General features: G+C 43.7%; 1 long non-coding RNA gene across 1 annotated transcript; it reads right to left on the bottom strand.

The window, feature by feature from the left end:
* Positions 1–244: 244 nt before the first annotated feature.
* LOC142590357 (uncharacterized) lies at positions 245–7,539 on the bottom strand. Its single transcript, XR_012830079.1, has 3 exons — positions 7,114–7,539; positions 6,965–7,002; positions 245–4,114 (listed from the first exon to the last, which is right to left on the bottom strand). It is a non-coding gene; the product is annotated as an uncharacterized LOC142590357 (long non-coding RNA).
* Positions 7,540–17,061: the final 9,522 nt, after the last annotated feature.

Consider the following 17,061-nt stretch of genomic DNA (forward strand, 5'->3'; position numbering starts at 1 on the left):
CTCACAGCCCATGGGCAAATAAGTGTCAGCAGGTCACTCACCCTGTACAGTCTAAAATAGTGAAACTTCTTACATGTAACATATTGGTTTATGCGTGACATTATATCAACACATAATAGCCTAGGAATGTGAGATAAAGCAGCACACAACTTTTTTTCCAGTATCGTGTGAGTTGCAAGAACATTCCTAAAATGCCCAAAGCTGTCTTTACCATCGGTGGCAGGCAATTTGAATTTGAAGCTAAAGACTACATTCTACAGGTAAGTCACCCTGTTATTTTGTCAAGGCAATAAGGAAAGAAACCACACAGGAAAACGGAACTGACTATGACCAATAATACACAAGATGTCAGAGGACTGCACTTGATGCACTGTTCTTGATGCCGGTTGGCAATATTTTCTCAATAATTAATCAATAATATAAATAGTGCTCCGGTAATTTAGATTAGCCACACACAAGTTTTGAAGCAATTTGTACTTTTACACATACAATATCTAATAGCTGGTGTTTCTGAAAACTAATAGATATACACATTAGATCCATTGCTTAATGTATTAGTACCACAGATAAAATTTTCTGGTCATGTAAGTTGTAGTAGCAGACTAAGGTCATGCATATTTGTGCTGGAATTCGTATTGGAATTTAAAATAAATCACGGGATGAGGAATGTCATGAAACGACACAAGTGTTAATAATCATGATGATGATAATGCAAATCTTCAAATAAGAGACCTTCGCTGTTTGGACATGGAGAGCAGCGTTTACCTTTTCGTTGAAGGTATAAATCTGTCAAACAAATTTACCTATTTGTTTTGAACCGCTAACACTAATTGGGAACCAAATTTTGCTTGCACGTGACAGTAGCATGTGAAAGATATTGCATGAAATGGTGGCTATGTCGCACTGCGTCGAATTGTTATTCGTGTGTGTCACATGACATGTGCATATGAGGAGGAAACATCTTTATTCAAGAGCACGTGCATATGAGTATGCTTCTCAAACTGAGTGTCATACCTTTGAGAAACAATTGGGGCCAGTTCACCCCAATGCTTTAATTGCATTAAAAAAAAACAGACATCTCAGCAGTCTTTTCTTTCATTTTTAACTGGGTTATTGGTTTCCAGCAGACAAATAGGCTGCTGTTTCTTTCTATAAGAACTTATTAGACTAATAGGCTAGCAACCTTTGTTGTTGATAACCTTATAGGGCCACTATAGTTTTTCTATTCGAATTTTCGCTAGAGTTTGCTTTTAGCAGGGGAACAAAGTGTACTGTGCATTTTGTTGTTGCCTTCGATTGCCATACTTTGCCCTTTTGTACTGGCAGAGCGAGTCACCAATGCATATGTTGCATTTCGGAGTCAACACTTTTCATGCTCTTGTGTAGAGAAACGTTCAGACGAAAACAATTTTGCTGGAAAGGTAGCATATAGCCCTCTTTTGGAAGGCCAAGAAGGTGCACAGATTAGCTTGGCTGGAGGGTGATGAAAATAAAGATGTAAGTCCACGGCATGTGCATGAGCACGGCACAACTGACATAACGGTTACATGCAAGACAAGCAAGTAGGTTGTCTTTTCTTGGCTCATGTTTATGCAATAAATGCGCTGTCATTTCGCTACCAACAGCATAGTACATGCGAGCTACAACAGGTGACAGTAATTTTCATGTATGAAGTGTCAGCAGCAGCCTCACAGCAAGCTCATGGCAAAATCTAAAAAAAAAAAAGGAAGCGGGGCGGTTGACAAACTCTGTGTCAGAATCAGGTTACTAACTTGTACTGTTAGTTTCTGAAGAATGCGCGGCTGAGTGGGGCCAAACTGAGTGCTTCAGTATCTGTCGCTTGTATAGCCAATGGCATGGTGGAAATATTCAAGTGTAATTTTCCTGCGCAACTCATGACTATGCAACATTGTCTACATTGCCCACTACATTATTTAGCCTTCTTACAAGAGGTTCCAGACACTTCACAACAGCCGAAAACCTGTTCTGAAACCAGAGGTTGTATTTAGAGATCAATTCGCAGCAAATATGTGCCAAGGAAGGTTAGCTCTTCTAAGTAGTGTGATGCAGTTGCAAATAAGAACTTCAGGAGTTTCATGGGAAATGTTAAATTTAGAAAATGTTGAATCACAACAATGCAGCATTTAAATAACAATAATATTTACTGCAAAGGAGCGCTGCATGGGTACTAAATAAGAAGTAAACTGTTGCTCCTTTACGCAGTTAAACCAGGAAGCATGCAGCTAGCTTGTAGACGTCTACCTTCCAGCTTGAGCTAGCTAAGGCCACAGCTTGTAACATTTTTTTGTAAGCTATACCCTAGACCTAGACCTCTACAAGCCAGCTGGTAGCTCAGCTAATGCTCTCCCCATTTAGAGTTTGTAGTCACCTTGGGAAGCGCTGCGGACAGTGTAGACACTGTCTACATTGCCTAGACTGCAGTGCCTTGCAGTGTAGACATCCAATGTTCAGGCTTGTTTCAGCTTTGTAGGTGCTATAGTTAGTTCTACTTACCATGTTTATGATCTTAGAAGGTTGAATTCTTATTTTACATGCGACTACAAAAGAACAATCAAGGCGACAACCATAGTGAAATTTTCACTTAGCCTTTGGTCAGTGTATTTTTTGTGCCAATTACCAACCAGATGAGATGTCAAGCCCTTGATCCCATGCCACTGTAACATTGCATAAATACTAAACTGATAATCATTCAAAGAAGTAATGAATACAGTGTAATAAAATATATTTTGTCAATACATAGCACCATAACCGAAACAGTTATCCCAACGTTCACAAATAAATGTACTTGTGCTCTGTAATTCTCCCACACCTTCCTTTTCAACTGCAAGACAACAATTTTTGCCTAAGCATGTGCAAGTATAAGCATTTCTAGTGATGAAATGACATCGGCACTCGCCAACTTTAATGTGTACCGAAATTGGTAGTCAAACATTATTGGAGGTTTTCATACAAAGTCTGACATCTGCTACCACACATTTATGACAGAAAAAGCAACTTTTAGCATACTAAACCATGCTTACAGACTGTAGCAGTGCACTTAATAAGCATGTCTGTCTGAAATATTGCAACAAATGTACGATTTTATTCCTTTTGTTCCAAAGGTCATGAATAAATTGCACTGCATGTGCACCTTATGTGCCAGTAGACTTTCACTGATATGAAAATACGTGGATCCATACGCAAAAGCTATATATGCCATTTCCACAAACAAATACAGCCAATAAATACCATCATCAGCTCAGGTAAACTGGACTCTAAGCAGTCGCATGCAGTACTAATGGCAGCAGAACTAAGTGCAAGTATGTGGAGAGTACATATTAAGCAAGATAAAACAGCATGCAGAAAGGCTGTTTCCTGTCTCTACACAGAGACAACCTTCCATAATGGCTCATGGATGCTTAAGGGAGCAGTAAAAAACACAGTTTATTTCATAAACAGAAATGTGATTCCGTATTGTTGCTATGAATATGACTAATATAGTGGGTCCTCAGTAAATGCAACTTAGAAATCTCAATTATCAATGCAGCAAAAAATAAAATTGTCTTAGTTAAAATGGTAATTCATGTTTATAAAATGGGTACAGGGACCAATTAGTTTTTCTGAGAGCATCGTTAAATGTAGTAGTCTTTATTTTCAAATGAAGCAAAGAGCGCAGAGAAAGAACAGGCTAAGACTTGGACGGAATCGTAAGCTTAAAAGGCAGCAAAGGTGAATTCACAACCGAAAAGACTTAATTTGCTTAAATCATGGCTGAAAAAACTACAATTCTCAATACACACACACAAAACTGATTTCGGGTGCTTTCAGAAGTTATCAATTGGAATTACAACTGAACTGTGGCTGGCCTACCACGAAGAGCTCCTTGTGGGCCCTGGAGCCATGCTTTGATTAGGAGGCCTACCATATCTGCTAACTGAAAAGGCTTGATTTTCACCCTTTAATACTTCGATGCAATCTTTCACTGACAACCGAGACTCCCATGCAGAAAGTACGTCGATGACATCCCAGCTACGGAACTTCCTTCTTCGTGCCACTTCGGGGAGGGGCGCAGCTGCTTACACAAGCATTGGCGGGCTCAGTGGTCTCTAGTACTCTGCACAAGTTAACACAAGACATCAGCAGTGTAAATTTGTAAAACAATATGTACTTCAAAATTATTAGTCTTTTAAAATCAATCAATGCTTATAGAGAAATTCATCAAGAGAATACTGACATGAAAATGTGCTTTTTTAGGTAGTTGCTGACCCCACAATTATGACATGGAGCCTCAATTCCTTGAGCAGCACAAACAATTATTACATCACATTTTATGCACCTAGTTTAAAATGTACTCCACGTGCAGCACTTTTTTAGACGTGAAGCAGGAGACTATTCAGATCACCAAAACCATAGTTGGAATTCCTGTGGCCTCACAAACAACTCCAGCACGGGCCAGTTGGCTCAGTGCAGTAGCTGACGATGATATAACGGCCTCGTCACTAAAAGCCATCAAATTGACCCTTCCGATTGCGCGCTTCTTTTTGAAATGCACAAGGACTCTCCCCTGTTATTCTGTCGAGTGTTGAATGATCTGTTTTCGCAGCATGGTCAAAGTGTGTGTGTGTGTGTGTGTGTGTGTGTGTGTGTGTGTGTGTGTGTGTGTGTGTGTGTGTGTGTGTGTGTGTGTGTGTGTGTGTGTGTGTGTGTGTGTGCGCGCGTCAGCTGTGTCTGATACCATGAGACCGCTAGACTGAGTATTGATGAAATGAATAGACTTCTCTTTCATACCTGAAACCACACTACACTTCGTGAATGTTTTGAGCAGTAACACTAAAAGGTAATGTATTAATTAGTAATATTTCTCTATAAATAAACACGTAATTGAGGCTCCATAGCATAATTAGTGAGTTGACAGCTATTCATTCTTGGTATATAAACGAGACAAGAATTTTGTGGTATACTGCTAGAAGAAATAAGTAGTATCTCGTCAGCACAAACAATGACAAACAACCTTATCATCCAAAAGGATAGAAAGTTGGGCGAGTTGGTATGGTAACGTGATCTTGAATTGTAGCGCGAAGTGACACAGACAGAGACTAGAAGCAGACAGGACGTGCGATCGTCCTGTCTGCTTCTAGTCTCTGTCTGTGTCACTTTGGTTACAATTCAAGACCATGTAACCTTATCATCATTGTTCTTATCTCAAATTCACATTGGATATGTTAAATTTCTAAAAGGAAAGGCTATTTTTCTTACTGACAAATAGCATAACATAAAACCCCCTTTCCTGAAGCTGACAGCACTTAAACATCACAATTTGGCAAGCTAGAGTTCAGACTTTTATTTATAACTAAATTAAAAAGCTAGAGGTTCCCTACCAATAAATCCAAGTATGGCTCACTTTAATATATGCCCCAATATACAGCAAGAATTCTATGCAATAAGTTTATAAAATGCATCACATTTTCCTTGAGTCGCAGATGATGCTCAAGCAGCAGTTTGTCAGCCGATCTGCCACTGTTTTGATAGTGTGTGACAGCATATTATCTCATGATGGTTCATTCCTAGCACCCTCTGAATTCAGACAACATTGATAAGCTAATGCAGGTCGTACAAATGACTAATTAAGTTAGAATAGCAAAATAACAACACATTATTAACAGCCCTAAGCTGCACTGGCTTATATGTCAAGGAAACAGTTTAAGTGTGATAGCTCACTATTCAACAAACAAAATGCACCTTGTTTTAGCCTTGTTTCTTGTCTCAAGTTTATTGTCATTGCTTTCTCTCTGCAGCCAAATTAACCCAGCCTACATTACTTCAAGGTCACATTCAATGGAAGCTATCAATTGCTTCACCCAAGGCATTCTTCTTGTAGTGAGACAGGTAGAATGTCATATGAAGAGTGATAGCTTACAGAGAATTACAAATGTGACCTCCAAATGAAAACAGATGCTCAAAGAGAGAGAGAGAGAGAGAGAAAGAGAAAGAGAAAAGAAAAGATTCATATCCTCAGAACAATAAAAATGAAAAAAGATGCAGACTACATTGACTTCACACTACTCTGTGACAGCACTGAAAGCAACACAGCTGTCCTGACAGTCACATGGGTTAGTGCAGCGCAGAAACTGTTCAGTGAAAATAGAAGGAAGGCCAACTGATGGTTAAGGTATCTTACTGAAACAAATTTAAAAAATAAATTATATGTATTCAACCAAAATAATACACGCAAAAGTAACTTAAGGTTCACCATGATTTGCGGATAGGCTTTTTACATTTCACACAAGAACATTCAAAAGAGTCGCACAATACTAGATTTCTCAACCAAGTTTCATTTAGCTAATGCATAAAGGTGATAATTTTTTTGCACTCAAGATAGCATGTAGCACCTGTTTATTGAACCATTTTTGAAGCATTTTTGAACCACTTTAAAAGCTCAATTTTAGTGAAATGTTGCATACGGATGCTTATGAACTGCTGATTATTTTATTTTATTTCTTTGTGGATTCCCTTGAAACAGCATCATACATATCTGCTCATCAACTGTCAGTGTACAAAAGAGGCCTCAGCTGCAGGCGGCTGTTACCTTCGACGACCGCACTTGTCTGCTGCCTGCTGTTGGTATTATTGCATTACCTTCATGTGTAATAGTGGAGTGGACACACTTCCATGAGTTAAATGTTGGACCATTACCAGTTCTTTTCCCAATTTGGACGGTCCAAAAATGGTGTTGAGGTGACTTTCATGCAATATTTTTGTGATTTAACTTACTGTACGTCTGTAGTCTCAGCGTGCGAGTGTTGTTTATGTGATCATATTTAATTACAGTGCACAGTGATGAATATAGTGTCACAACTGCTTATTGAGTCAGTCTCGAAATTGCACAGCTCCCGTCGTAGCCTCAAAGCCAGTACCATACTCAAGTTGTAAAGAAGCAAAAGGAAAAGAAATGCTGCTAACAAACCTAAAAAACTTGCAGTCTGAAACAGGCTCCGTCAATAACTGCATAAATGCAACAATGGGAAACGTTAACTGACGTTAGTGCCTTTCAAATCGTGCAACATGATTTTCAGCAATGTAGGAACCCTTCAATCATATAATAAAATCGCTTACCCAATCAAAATAAAGCGGTTTTGTTGCTCCCATTCTTTAGAACACGATCCAAAGTTCTCCACTCGAAAAGTCGTATCACTTCAAGCAAGCGAATAGCATGAACGAGCCATTACATGCACTGTTAATGCACTGTTGCATGTCGCGCCACCTGCGATACCGGTACTGTGCTTGGATAAAGCTTCGTAATCTTTTCTCTTGCTTACATATTTTCCCTTTAAAACAACTCTAATGCACAGTTAAAATTTTTGAACAGCATATGTTTTATTTTTTACTTGCTCTTTATGCACATTTTAAACTGCGTGCCCCCTTTGCGGGCTGCAAGTCGCAGCATGCTATCAATATGGCGCCAGATTTGAACCAGTGAACACGCACATTTCAAAATGTGCGGTGGAAATGTATGAAGAATCGGTTTCCACGCACTCCATTTGTGCTGCTGATTACGATACAAGGGGTTTCATATGCTCTATCAATGCGACTATCCCCTCACCTTTTGTGAAGCAAGCCGGCAACTTCCGTGCTTACAAAATTGACCGTGTCACCCCCCCCCCCCCCCCCGCTCACTCTATGAATTGACGAGCCGACCTCCCCTTCAATTCGTTGAGGCTGCCCTTTATTACTTTTTCTAAGTATTGTCTTCACAATGGCTAGAAACATATGGCTTGGAATCCTCAAGTGCTAGCCATGGCGTTGAAATTTTTACGTATTTTTTCTAACTAAATATCTTCACAATGGCTAGTGAGTATAGGTTAGAGACATCAAGTGCTAGCCATCTTGAAGATGTTTAAACTATAGCTTGACATAGTTCTAGCTGCTTCTAGCCTGCTCAAGCTTTATCAACCTAGCTAGCAGCCAAATTGTGCTTCCTGGGAACTTATTGAAGGTATTAAACTTTATTGTACAGCAGCCATCACACTTAACTTTAAGAATGAGGAAACAGCTTTAGTGATTTAATTTCAAAAAACACAGGTTATAAGAAGCAAACATTGAAGCTTTGGAAGGACGATGCATTAAGCTAGCACATTCAAGGTACTCTAAGCAGAAATATACAGCACCCTTTATAGGAGGAGCAGAAAGGCACTTAAGGTATGTTTGGGTTAAGTATGACGTTGAGTGCACAAGAAAAACTCTAGTACGAACTTGAATGAAGTATTAAAAGCTTGAGCAGCGGGAGGTTAACCTTGTCAAAATGATTTCAAGTAGTGAGCACATGCACGGCCCAGCAGTGTAGTTTGCAAGTTGAAGTCACAATGAGATGGAAGACGTCACTCAAACTTTTTTGGGACTTATAGCACTCGGTATAGAAGAATAAAGAAAGTGGCTGCTGAATAAGAGATAGGAGCAACTACCTGCTGCAGACACCACATAAACAGTCTCCTTAAAGCCCGCTAAAGGGCTGAGTGAATGGGGCGATGGGGATAGGGACGGTGAGCACAGCTGGCATTATTGCTAACGGCATGCTATTACGTGTTCATGCAGTGCCTACAGTGACGAATGGAGCCAATAAATATGAATGTTCATTGCCATACGGTGTTCTGTGAAAAAGGCAGCACTGGCGGCAGCTTCAGTACAGTGTTGTTCAGGCATTCATATAAAGAAAATTAGTTAAAAAGAATAAGGTATCCACTCTCATGAAGCGGTTCCATCAGGGCAGGGGAAAGTAAGGAGGCCAGTTCAAAAATTATTGGCCATATTCTAACACTGTATATGAAAAGTAGTAATAACTTGAATATGAGGTGACGTCTCTCAAGGTGACTTGTGGAAAGGCACAAGGTGTTCAGGCCCTGAAGTCTCAGTGTTGGGTGGAGGATCATTATTGCCCATCAGTAGTGCTCAGTGAGGGCTGTGCAGCCCCGGAGTATGTGCTGTTTGTCTATTAGCTGGGTGCCAAGACAGGAGCAGTAAGTGGCTGATTGCCATGGCTGAAGGCCCATTGTGGTGCAGCAGGCTGGTGTGTCAGCTGTGTCCACTGGGTCTGTGATAATGCGTGTATGACTTCAACATAAGTGAACTTTCTGACGACAGCTGTATGGTTCTCTAGGAGAAAGTTCGGAAGCGTGGCCTGTCGAGCCACCTTCGCTTAGGCCAGAACAGTGTCTGGGCCAGTGGGGTAAAGGTCATTACATGTGATTGACTGGCTCTCTGAGGGGCTGGAAAGAAGCTGCCTTTCTGGATATGAAGACATTTCGCTGCCAGTAAAATTAGCACGGTATGAGACCTATGCAAGGCAGATGGTGACCATCTTTGTCAATGATTCATATTGTGCAGTGAATGAAGTGTACAGCCGTGTTGCCTGAGTCCAGCCAGATACAGGCTTTAATGGAGGCTTGTGAGTCTGTATAGATAGTATGATAAGTGAAAGCAGCAAAAGAAACCTGGAGAAGGCCATCATATCCAGTGGATGGCATAGGCAGTAGTATCTCTGAAGTTTTGTCACTGAGGGCAGTGGTACAAGATATAGATAGTGTGCTTATGGGGAACAGTGTCAGAAATCTATGCTTCGTGCCGACTTGTGTAAGAAAACTAACTACTTCTCTCTGTGGTCAGTGTTGACATTCCTGGAGATAGGTGCAAAGTCCCTGTGAAGGAGACAGCCGCACAGAGTTTGGAAAGACAGCAGAGGCATTGTAGAGACCAGAAGGTAAAGAAACGAGAGAAGGGGGCAACTGGATTTTATGGCTCCAAGTCAGAACTGGTGACCATAAATTAGGGAATAGATGCAAAGCATAAAAGCAGCAGTACAATTGCAAAGTATTTTACATTTTTGCTTGCAAATGCATTTCACAGTAGTGCAAAAAAATGCTTTAGAGTTTGTATGATTTGTGAAATCCGCCCACTGCACAGCTTAAGTGGGAAGAAAACCAGGCGGTGAGGGCAATCGGTCTCGGACCCACGTATTCACCACAGAGAAAGTGTAAAGTCGTTTCAGTTCCCTGGAGGCTGCACTTGCATGCAAGCATTATTTCGTAGATTGAACCACATTTCATGCATTCCCGCTTATACCCCTTGGATCCCACCTTAAGACTTCGACTTCCACCAAGACTTCCCCCGAAGAGATGCAACCCTTTTGTGTAGGCTATGGTTGGGTGTCACATTTATCAATGCTTACGTGTACCGCATAGAGATGGCCAACACCACAGCCTGTGACCACTGCGACAATGAAGAAACAATCTGTCTTGTTCTCTGCCAGTGCCCACAGTACAGTGTGCAAAGACAATCGCTTTCCATGGTGCTCGGCCAGTTGTACCACTGGCCTCCGTTGGAAGAAAAAATTCTACAACATCGACAGGACCTTGCATTGCATCAGAAGGCTGTGCAAGCGCTACTGTGTTTCTTGACACCCATCAGCCTGTGTGATTGTTCTTTGGCCTATTTAGTATTTATTCATAATGTGAATCTCATTGAAAGCCTTTTGTTTTAAAATAACCAAAATTACCTATGCATCATACCAGCAAAATAATAAAGGTAATTATTTTGCTATATACAACATCAATTGTGACAAATCCAATTTTGTTTGTGCTTGTAGAACCATATACTACAAGACACATTCACTGCATGCAACAATGTTGTGCATGGAGTGCTACAAGCAAATATTTGAATTGCGGAGTACCAGAGGAAGCTTTCCCTGTGTTGTTGCAGCAGTGTATGTAGCAAACACATCCTCTGACACGATGTGTAAACAGAAGAAAGGTGCACTGTTCGTGGCATCCACAGTACATACCCACTAGCATATGGTAGGCTATGGTTCAGGTAACAGGTGGTTCTACAGAGCTGTTATCTGCTTATGGTATAATGTTGAAATATGTTCTGTTAAGCCATCAATGATTGTGGAGTTTACTATGACAGCCACTGTCTTCTTCAAATAAGTATGGATCCCAGTCACGGACGTGTTGGGTTGTCACCTATGGTCTATAATTGTCTACAGATATGCAAGCAAATTCTGTCAGAATGAAGGAAAATATATGGGTGCATTATATGTTCGCGTCCCACACAAATTAGAGTGACCAAATGAGGACTTCATTTTCGTTGGGTGAATTGAAACTACGAGCGTACTTTCTAACATAAAAAAAATTCTTTTTTGCTTTCTGGTTCTAGGTTCAGTCCTCTGACAAAGTACGCTGTTACAGTGGTTTTGAGGAATACAGCGAAGGAAACCTTTGGATCTTGGGACAAGTGTTCATGCGTCATATTTACACTATCTTTGACCGGGGCAACAACCGGATTGGATTTGCACAGGTTGCCTAAAAAGAGCCTTCACAGACTGGCACGGTGGCGAAACATAATAAACAGAGTTTGCCAACACCATTTGTGTCCACGTAGCATAAGTTACACAGCAAGTGTCTCATCTGCATGCATTGCTGGAAGGGCAGAGACGCAGATGTACTCTGTGCAGCTATGCCCGTGCCAGAATTACACACACTAATCCTAACTAAACTTAATTAAATTAAAATCTGGGGTTTTATGTGCCATAACCACGACATGAACATGATCAATTTTGATTACCTGCGGTTCTTTAACATGCATATAAATCTACACATTAATCCTCAACTCCTCATTACAGTACTTTAGCAGCATTGCAAATATGGCAACATTAATTGGTGACAAGTGCAATTTGGTGCTGATGAATTTGATCTTGTTGTCACATGTCTTTGACATGGATTCTTCCCCAGCGAGTGCAAAATTATATGCGCACCCTGCATCAACAAGAGCCATATGTATCATGTTGTAAGCTAAGTTTTGCCCATTCTGCAGTGTCATCAACGCCCTATTCTTGAAAGCAAAGAACAAAGCGGGAGAAGTGTGAGGCAAAAGAGCTCAGCAGATGTGAAGGAAAGTTCCAATAGCTGTACAGGCTTTGCCACTATTAAAGTGAACACCTAAATAATAGTTGAGTAACAACTACTGCAGAAGTGTGATGTCAGGCTTCATTTGATAATACTTGCCAAACAGCTGCCCTGTCGAAGAACCTGCCCTTTTTATATTCATGACTTAGTGAAGAAGAATGACATCTGGTTGTTGTATCAGGCATCAGGCTAAGAACAATGAGCCACTGCTGTGCCCGTACAACCAGCCCGGATTATGAATTTACAAGATGCAGAAATTATCCTGCGAACGCCCTTTGGACAAACCCACGGCTGCGCCGAAAGGCACAGCGCCCTAACGCTCCCTTGACAAGTCAAGATGCTGCGCCGCCAGGCAACGGCGTCCTGTGGAGGAGCATCGGCGAGCGACATGTCCAAACGTGCAACGAAGTGCTAGACAGCCCGGCGCCGTATTTCCTTTCCCCTGGAGGTCACCGCGCGCGGCAAATTTGAAGCGGGTGGCCAGCGCGGTCGCTGGTTGGACCTCTCGGACGACCGTCGAGTGCTGGCTTTGTATTGGGCCGTTTGAGTGACAATCGTTTCTCGGGGCTTCATAAGCCCCGACGCCGCGCCTGGAGAACCGGATCCACCGAACCACCGTGAGCCGAGTGCCGCTCTCGAGTGGAGTGAGATGTGTTACGCGTTGGAGTCTCACCGGACGTCGCCGTGCGAGAACAGTCGCGTTTGCTGTTAGCTCTCAGCCCCAGTGCCGATGCGATCTTGTCCTGTATAATGACCTGTATATAGTGTATAAAGTCCCTTTTGTTATTCTCACCGACGCCTGACTCGGAGTCTTCGCTACCAACTAGAGAGCTGGCAACGCTCTGTCACGAAACGGGTGACGAGCGCTACGGGACAACCCCAAAGTCGCAACACCACACAGACTGGCCGGACAATAAAAGCCAACATAGGCACAAACAATAAAAGTAAGCGCTCGGGTCATTTGTTGCACGCAAACTCTCGCAAACTCGCACTGCTGTCTCGCTCCCTAGTGTCTTTGCATTTTTTCGACGTTATGTAAAATAGATTTGCCGAAGACGTCGGACGACTCGCCAAGATACCTTCCCTACCGGAGGCCGGGGGGGCCTTCGCCTCCCATCGCTTCGATAGGAGCCTGCAGAAGAGCCCGATCTGGTAGCGGCGAGAGCTCCGTCATGACTACGCCTGACCTGACAGCGGGCCAGTGGCCATCGACTGACCCTGAGAGTAACCGTGTCTGTAAGCGATACAAAGCTACAGAAACAGACGACGAGTCTACGCTTATTGATGATTGTGACATAGCTGACATCCCAGATCTGGACGAAGAAGGCTTCAGGCTTGTGCGTCACCGCAAGAAGAGGGCCGTCGGAATCCCAGTAATTATTACCCCTGCCACAGAAGGAGCCGACCTGAAAAAAGTAAATCCCATTCTTCTGTCTACGGAAATTGAAAAAAATTCTTGGCGCATCGCCAGTTAGGAGCCGATTTACTGCTCAAGGAGCCCTGCTTCTAGATGTACAGACAGAAGAGCATGTGAATTCCCTTCTCAGCTAAGAGTCAATCTCAGGGACTGCAATCTCAGCACGAGTGCCCAATTCGTACCTGCAAAACACGTGCATTATTAGAGGAGTACCGAAGTGGTACACTGACGAGGAACTGTTGGTATACCTAAAATCACAAGGTGTTTACCATGCAAAGAGAGTCACGCGACGCGTTCAAATTTCCGAATCCGATCGGGAGTCCAGGCGAACCAGTTCCGTGGTTCTTACGTTCGCTCCAGATACAGACCGTCCAGTGAAGATCAACTTGGGCTTCACAAGACACGAGACCATTGACTACGTTAAGACACCACCTCGGTCTTCAAGTGTCAGCGCTATGAACATGTGGCCAAGTACTGCCGTGGTGAGCAGCGGTGTAAGAGATGTGGAGGACCATATGATTTCAAAACATGCGCGTGCAGCGAGAACTTTCTATGTGCAAACTGTAGTGGTGGTCATCCAGCTAGCCATAGCAAGTGTCCTACGCGGGCAGCGGCAATAAAGCGAAAGAAAACGTTTATCTTGGGGCCAACAAGAAAGGATGAGAAAAATACGACGAAGAAAAAGACAGAGAATCGCAGAGAGTCAGACGAAATCAAATGGAGCTCAAAGAGTGAAACTGATTTTCCAAGCCTGAAGCCTTTTCCAGGAATCCAGGACACAGTGGTGCCATCGCGCAGCGGACCGGCCAAAGCAGTCAAATCAATGAACAGAGGCGCCGTAGACAAGAAGACCGCTGAACAACCGGAACAGCGAAGTTAGTGACCCCAATCAGTGACCCCAATCGCGTTTCGATGAAAAAACACCACAGGAGGACTGTCAGCAGCTGCTACGTGCTCTCTTCAAGGCCTTGCGATCACACATAGAGAAGATGCCGGTGAGCTCGATGAATGACATGCTCGAAGTAGTCCTGGCTCTCGAGTCAGTGATTCTAAGCTCTGCCTCTTCTTAAAGCACCTAGCAATATGGATGCGGTCAGGACACAATGTTCACCATCTCGTCCACAGGTACCACTTATTATGCAATGGAACTGCGCGCGTCTTGCGTGCCATTTACCTGAACTGTCGATTTTCTTACGCAACATGCCTGTGCCAATATTGGCCCTGTCCGAGGCTGGTCTTCCAAGTTCCAGATCAATTGTTGGTTTTGTTGCGCATGGAAACCAAAGTATTCCGACATTTCCGCACGGAAGCACGATGCTATATGTCAGACGTGAAATACCACATTACGTTCTACCAGTTCAAGACCTTTGCAGCAAAGCCTTGGAAGTCAGTGCTGTACAAGTGCCGCTGGGAAACCGAAGCCTCAGCGTGGCCTCTGTATATGTGAGCTCTCGCCTGAAAGTCTCGATGGGAGAAATTATAAGAGACCTCTGCAGCCGCTGCCCAGCTCCGAGGATTATATGTGGGGACTTCGACGCGCACCATACTCTCTGGGGCGACAAGGTGATTGATGCACGTGGAAAGCAAATTGTTAGTGCTTTAAACACCGAAGGACTCTGCGTGGTAAATGACAAACAGCCAACGTTTTTTCGATCACCGGCCTCTTACAGTGTCATTGACTTGACGTTACACTCAGCGGACATCCTCGCATCGTCAACGACGAGTAAAGATAGAATGGGCAATGATCATTTTCCTGTCTTCGTTAACATTCCTGGATATAGAACCAACGGCCGAAGATCCTGTCCTGTGACGCATTGGGATACGTACAGGGACGGCCTAAGCGAATCATCGGGAGACCTGTTCGCGGACATGCTACGTAGCAAGAGATTGGCAACCGCTGAGCTGAAGCTACCCGACCACTTCCCCGCTCCAGATCTAAAGCTCAAAAATCTATGCGCTGCCCGTAGAAGAGCGGAACGGAGGCTGATGAGGACGAAGGGCGACCCACCAATGAAGACTATATATAACAGGATTAACGCAGTGATTCGACGTTATACAAGGAAACTAAGAAGAGATCAATGGGCATCATTTTGTGCAAGCCTATCGGGCTTCACGCAAGTTCCAAGGATATGGTGGGTCGTTAATAACCTTGCTGGAAACTTTCGACCAAACAAGCCATTTGAAGCCCTAGCATTGAAGTTAGGCAAGACGCTCGCTTGTCTTGCGAATGCCTTCGCTGAAATATACTCTTCCGGCAGGTCAGCCGGCACAACCAACCCGCCTCCGCCGCTATCGTTGTCTCTAATGGTTGCTCCTTTCACACTCAGAGAGTTGGAACTAGCTATGAGCAGCCTCCGACGTCGCTGTGCGGTGGAACCTGACCTTATTAGTAATCAGATGCTGACTAACCTACCGGTTGAAAGACGACGTGATTTGCTGGCATTTTTAACCAAGTGTGGGCCAGTGGGACTATCCCATATTTATGGAAGGTAGCATGGGTGGTACCGGTTCTGAAGCCTGGAAAGAATCCTGCAGCTCTGTACTCATACAGGCGGTATCACTGACCTCCTGTGCAGCGAAGCTAATGGAGAAGATGGCGTGCACAAGACTAACTTGGTATGTCGAGCAGGGTAGAAAACTACCATCGTGCATGACTGTGTTTCGGCAGCGTCTAAGCGCTCAAGACAATGTGCTGGACCTGCTAAGCCACATAGAACTGGAACAGTGCGGAAGGCCTGTCGACACTTGCTGTTTTCATGGATGTTTCTAAGGCTTACGACTACGTGTCTCAAAGAGCCATCATCAGCCAGTTACAAGTTATAGGCGTCACGGGTCATCTCTCGCACTTCATACATGCGTTCCTCAATGACCGTCGCATCAGAGTTCGTCTTGGCGATACCTTGAGCGATGAAATACGTATACTTCGCGGCGTGCCGCAGGGGAGTGTTTTATCTCCCTTATTATTTAACATTGCCATGAGTAGCCTCCGAAGAGTACTAAACCATCGAACACCAGTGAAGATATCTATATATGCCGATGATATCTGCATATGGGTCTCAGGCTACCAGCATCGCCGCCTCGCACGAATAGCCCAGGGAGCAGTAAAAGCCATTCAGAACCACTTGGCAACGATTGGATTATCACTATCAGCAGAGAAATCATCCTTCGTACTATTTCCTGGAGTGAAAAGAAAATCTACACGCTTGACGCTTAATTTGGACGGATACCAGATTCGACAAGTCACCAACGTCCGATTTCTGGGCGTTACCTTAGACCACAGGCTATTCTGGCCCCGCGGTGTTGACCACGTTGTGGCGTCATCGTCACCCAGGCTACATGTGCTCAAGCGAGTCGCTGGCATACGCTGGGGCAACCACCCGGCGTCGATGCTACGGCTACATACAGCGTTGGTTACCAGTCGGATCCTGTATCAGCTACCTCTGATGTCACCCTCAGACAGCCGATACGAGCGCTTAGAAGCCATCCACAGAAAAGGTGTCCGACTTTGCCTTGGAGTCCCTCAGCCAGCGTCAAACAAGAAAGTGCTCTACGAAGCTGAGTCACGCACTCTACGACTTCAGGCTTCCCAGGCTCTCATGATCCAGCTACCACGACTGAGTGAGTCTAAGCCCGGTAGAGCCCTCTTACGATGTATAGGTAACAGGCCGCGCTGACATTTTTATGCAGCAC

The sequence above is a fragment of the Dermacentor variabilis genome, chromosome 1 (genome assembly GCF_050947875.1).
Source record: "Dermacentor variabilis isolate Ectoservices chromosome 1, ASM5094787v1, whole genome shotgun sequence".
Lineage (NCBI taxonomy): Eukaryota > Metazoa > Arthropoda > Arachnida > Ixodida > Ixodidae > Dermacentor > Dermacentor variabilis.